This window comes from Betta splendens, chromosome 5 (assembly GCF_900634795.4).
Source record: "Betta splendens chromosome 5, fBetSpl5.4, whole genome shotgun sequence".
Lineage (NCBI taxonomy): Eukaryota > Metazoa > Chordata > Actinopteri > Anabantiformes > Osphronemidae > Betta > Betta splendens.
In genome coordinates this window covers 14,982,576-14,988,575 of record NC_040885.2, presented here as the reverse complement: position 1 = coordinate 14,988,575, position 6,000 = coordinate 14,982,576, and positions in this window count along the sequence as shown.

Here is a 6,000-nt window from a genome sequence, read left to right as displayed (position 1 = left end):
AATTTTTACAGCATGAGATCTTCAGCATTAGATGCAGCGGTTTAATAAAGTCTGGTTAAATTGCCGTTTTGTCACTTCAGGCAACAATGTGACCCAATAAATCTGCTCTTTAAACATCGCATTTCCCACTAAAACCTCACTCTGCGAACAGTTAAGTGCGATCCAGCGGCGCAGCACATGGAATATAATGTTACGGCACATGAGTCATTAATCAAACTCGGCTCCAATCAAACCGGCCCCACTGCTCCCGAGCTTGACTCAGCTAAACTGCAAACGGGGAATCCAGAGCCCCCGATTGGTCCTGCGATAGGAAATGGGAGCCAGATTTGAGGCGAGCGAGCTGATCCGATCAGCCTGATGAGCAAATCTGGAAGGTTCTGCCGCCGCGGCGGCCCCGGGGCCCGAGTAAAGCACTAACAGGTGGCAGCGCTGGCGGAAAAAGGCCCACGCGGAGACCAGAGGGAGCGAGAGGGGGACTGGGCTCGCAGCCGGAGCGCGCAACGCGTTCACCGACGTCCGTACCTGCACAGACATGCACACACGCATGCGACGGGCGACTCAGACGCGGCCCAGCGCCTCTCTACCTGCAGCACATGGCAAAAGTCAAAGGGCCCGCTAGCGCCCGCTCAAGCCAAAACCAATTAGGGCCCTAATGCAAACCTGCAGGGCCCCTCTGCCGTTTATTTCCCCTTTTAATGTCAGAGGATTGGAATCCGACTCTGTAACCCACCCCGAAGAAAAGAAGGAGAAAAGCAAAAGGGGAAAATTATCGAGGCTTCCAAATTATCCACATGTTTTCGGGTAGAGCTAATTGAATCAAGGGAGAATGGAAATGATTGACTAGTGTGAGCGATGTCGGGTTGACGTGATCTTAAACACATTTTCTCCCATGTGTACACACAGCGTCCCCGCTTCCCAGAGGCCTATTTAGCTCGCTGCATAACATCGAATTACTCAAACTAAACAATTACAGTAACACAGAAGAATAGACATATTTTATCTTTTTCTGGGTTTTAATTGGAGCCAATGTTTTCCAGAACGGGAACAGTTTTCGAGGCCGGCAGCAGTCACAGCGCCCCCTGGTGGCCGCTGCACTCCTGCATCACAATCCGCTTTACAGTCATGTCTTTGTCGCAGGATCTTGTTTCTTTTTTCTATTTACTCTTTGCTGCAAAAAGGGACCGATTGTAAGCTCAGAGGAGTCCCAGTGACGCGTGAGGTCCAGAGTCGGGACCTCGGGCCCCCGCTGACCCCCCCTCGCTTTGCATAACTGTACTGTTGACCTGTGACGCAAAGCAAACCACAGGCACAGAGGGAGAAGCCTCCTGGCAGCAGCTCCAGCTCGGTTTCGCACCGCCTGGTGTTTTTTGTCTTGAAAATCTGTAAACTCCAGATGGTGGAAAAGAGAGAGAGAGAAGCAAAAAAAAAACTTTGCCTGCTGGATTAAGGGCTTCAAATCCTCCACCGAAAAGACACATAGACCGAGAGCTGCTATTGAGCCACACGGGAGCATAATAGCTGTCTTGTTGGGGGTATGAGGCCTTATACGTCCAATGGGCTGCGTGTTATGCATAGCTTATTCTCGCTCTTTAACGGATCCTAATGAGCGTACGATCTCTGCAGACAAAGGGCTGGCTGTGTTTTTGTTGGGTCATTATGATGATTTGATGCGATCTAAAGCAATGTGTTCTAGTCCTTTCTAAGGAGTTATGCACGGACCGTGTCTTTACACATTATGGACGCTCTGCTTTATTTTCATTGCCAAGTAAAGCTGCATTATCGGCCGCGATTGCTTAAAATAAAAGCTCTGCTGCACAAACATGCTCCGCGGGAAGAAGTAAACTACTCACATTTCAAAGCCCCCGTCAAAGGGACCGCGATAGGGTCACACAGGGCATCGATCCGGCAGGTACTGCCAGGTAGGCCGTGGATTCTGAGTCTGAGTGGGTGCTGCTGTTTGTAAGCATTTAAGCAGAAAGCCAATAATGGGCTGTTACAATGGAGGAGGAGGAGGAGGGGGGGGGGTCTCAGTAATGATTAACTCAGAGCGGCAACAATAGGTCGGCAGCGTAATCCTCGACGCAGACGCACTTCCACGGCCCCGAGCACAGTCGTTGGCGCGTCGGCCGCCACCACGCGAGGCCGTGGAGTCGGAGGAGGAGAGCGGCCCGCTGAGTGTCATGGCGGCGAGGGGGCGGAGACCAGCGGCGTCGTCGGAACCCGGGCGCCGTCCGTCTTATTCTCCTCCACTGCCACAGTGTTTGGATGCCGGCTGAGGGGCCGCTGAGCTCCGCCGCCCCCAGGACTCGCACGCACACGCACGCACGCACACGTGCACACGCCACCCACATATGCCACCGCCCCCCCCCCCCCACACACACACACACACACCCCGCTCCTGCCAGGCTGCCACCTGCTCTCTGCAGCATGCTGCACAGCTGCTCTGCTACAATAACAAATTAAGGTCCACGGCGGCAGGCAGGAGTCATTACCTACTGCTCCCGCTACGGAGGAGCCCAGCGTGTGCGTGGACACAGGTCCCCCCCATCCCCCCCATCCCCCCTCCCCCCCTTTGTGTGAAAAGCGGGGGGCCGAGGGCCACTAATTGTTCTGTTGTGGAGCGGAGGACAAGGGGTTGTTACAGTTTGGGCCCAGAGGCGCCGCTCGCTGTGTCAGCGGAGTCAGTGTCAGGAGCGAGTCAGTGCCGTTCTCACCTATAACGGACGCCTGGCCCGGTGTCACCCGGACCCGGAATGCCTGCGCTGACCCGGATGCGGAGCCTCGGACCGGTCCGGTCGACCAGCTTGCTGACAGGTTAACAATGAGCCCGTCGGTTAGCAGGAGGCTGGAGTCAGAGACGGGCCGGGCCGAGGCGCTGGTGGTGCCGGGATCTGCCATTATGGCTGCTCTGTGTGACAGCTGGCTGCACCCCCCCCCCCCCCCCCCCATCGCCTTTCAGCGTCTTTGTCACAGTGCCTTTAATCACACCAGCAGGACTGTTACACAGCTCAGCTGACCTGACCTACTGAGCCATGGCCGCGTTTCTACATGTAACGCTGGACACGTTCCGTTTATTTACATCCTCAGCTCCTATGAGCCTATGGGGCCGCTTCCCTCTGCTGAGGATCTGACGGAGGCAGCACGTGTGCCCACACGTTCACCCTCTGACCCTCGCGTCACCGCTCAGAAGTTGATCTGATCGGTTAAACACTCCCACCAAAGGCTTTTCCTCCATTTTTTTTTTTCGTTGGACGCTTTGAGCCGTCGTGCCATCTGCGCGAGGCCGAAACGACACCTCCACAAAACCTGTTTGCTTTTATTTATTGTTGAGGTCGGCCCCGTCCTGCATCTCTCCTGTTCGGCCCTCCGCTCCTCCTCGTCTCCTCCTCGTCTCCTCCTGTCATCGCCAACAGCTGACAGGCCAGACCCTGCGTGGTCGTGACACTTCACCCGCCGCGACCTGAGCCAGAGCACTCATCCATGTGGGAGCCTCCGCCAGGGCCAAGGCCGGGGGGAGGGAGGGGGGGGGGGCCGACAAGATGGTCCTCGTCACCATAATCATTCATTGCCTGCTGGTCCTTCTGTCCTCGGCCCCCTTTCGCTCCTCCTGCTTTGTTTGTCGTCCCCCTCGTGTCGCGGCCACGCGGCACGCGTATCAGCTGAGCCCACGGCGGCCGGAGTCGCCGGGGTCGGGGGGCGGGCGCCTGCTCAACTCCCCGGGGGCTCGCGGAGCGGCTCATGCACGCGAACCCCGACGTGGCCGGATAGAGACGAGCGCGGTTGATCAGCAGAAGCACGGCCACACAGGGGCGAAACTGTTGAGTTGGTGGTGGTGGGTGGGTGGGGGGGTGATAAGGGTCTGTCAGACGAACAGATCAGCATCAAGGAGGAGGAGGGGGAGATTATGAACAAATGACCAGATGGAGGGGGGGAAACCCTATTATTTAGATCTGTGCATCCCTCATCCCTGTCTCCTCTCCTGCGTTTGCATCTCTCATGCATATATACCTTTACATTATTCAATAGGCTGTAATGAGGGCAACTGATGATGTGGGGGTGAGAAAACGCGGCTGTGGGCGGCTTAGACAGCAGAAGGTGGGCCACAGGTGCACGAGCCTCAAAATCATTCTTGTCTTTGACCTCTCATTATAAGCCCTACGTTCTCATTTATTATGATTCCGTGTCCTCAGGTGTTTAGCGACATGTCTGTCGCCCTCAGTCTGTTCTCTGCGTCCACTGTCATTCATATTTTCAATCTGAATAACATCATGTTTTAATCCGCTGTTGTCTGTTTTATTCCCTTCAGAGCTTTTGATATGGAGAGCAGGTGATCATGAATAACCTGATTAACGAACGCCCCGACGCATTAAAAGTCCTCCATCATCTTTTGACTGACACCTCATCAAAACCCCACAGTCACGTTTTCACATCCATCGTCTCAATCTGTTCATCTCCTTCTTCATCGCCCTCGTCTGTCTGTCTGCGCTCCGGACCGAGAGGTCCGCACTGTTGTGGCAGAGGAACAGGTGGGGCCGGCTAACAGTCAGCGCAGGCTACACACACACACACACACACATACACACACACACACACACACACACACACACACACACACACACACACACACACACACACACACACACACACACTGCAAGGAGGCAGGCCGTCAGCCACTCAGACACTGGTCCATATGGTGGACCTCTGGAGCTGCTGCCCTCAGCGGAGCAGCGGAGGGACGGCTGGAGGAAAGCAGGAGCAGGGGGAGGTTGAGATTAATCAGCGGGCCGGGCCGCCCCAACTGTCCACTGCCTTTGGGGAGCTGGGACATGCATATATGTAACGGATTGAACGGGAAGCGGGTGGGCGCTCTGGTTTGTGTGTGTGTGTGTGTGTGTGTGTGTGTACTTACCGTTATGTAGCTACATTTTTACCTTTCGCTACTTCTCCTTCTGTAACTCTTGGCTTTTCCACTCAAAGCCCAACATGGCCGCTCAGCGTCTGTGTATTTATCAGACCTCGCTTTATAAACATGCGATAAACATCCAGGCGCTTGGCTCTGTTCCCCTGATCACAGCCAGGTCTGGAGTCAAACAATGGCTCTGAGGCTGACGTGCGGCCCCCCAGCGTTAATCTGATATGGATGTAAACACATTCTAACACATTCAAAGCCAAACGTTATTCTGAAGAGAAGCAAAGAAGAGGAATCGCCTTTTCATTCATTTCTACTGTACCTGAGTGGATCCATTGTTTGTGTGTGAATGTGAGGTCCGGTGCTGTGAACGGCTGCTGGCCACCTGCCACTCACAGCTCAGGGCAGGACTGACAGATGCACGGGCAGGAGGTCAGATGGGGACTCACTGTTCTAATGCTAAACGTCATTAGGTGGATGCAGCGCGGTCGCTCATGTTGCTTTTGTTGAGCAACAAAGAGCAACAAAGTAACAAAGAACTAAACAACAGCCAAAGAAGGTGAACGTTTGCTGTCAGACATTCATATAAATATATTTAGTATTTGTTTGTAGGTCCGTGTGACTTGACTATGAAGCGGAGCTGTTTATGCATTGCACTGAGCATATGGCTGATATGAACTTAATAACGTGCTGCATTTAATCTTGTGTCATCCACTAACATCACACCACAATCTGTTACCTTAGCTGATGACAAAGAAATCGTAGCTTTAATCTTACGCTCCAGAGATTAATTCACATCCAGTCACGCTTTAGGGTTCGTGAACCCTTTTCTGTGTTTCTGCTAAATATGACCTCAATCGTATCGGATCAGATTTTCATGGCAAAAGTATCGTTGTTGTCTTGCTGCATGTTTTGCTTCATGGATTTCTTTACATTTTTATTTTCATATTATTATACTAATTCTGTTTCAGCCCCCATGCTCGACTTACTTCCAGAGTCTGTCCTTGCAGCCGTCATTGATTCGTTCCTCCTGATGGTGGACTCCTTTGGATTTTAGTTTTTTTTATATTACTGGGAGCATCCAGTGACCT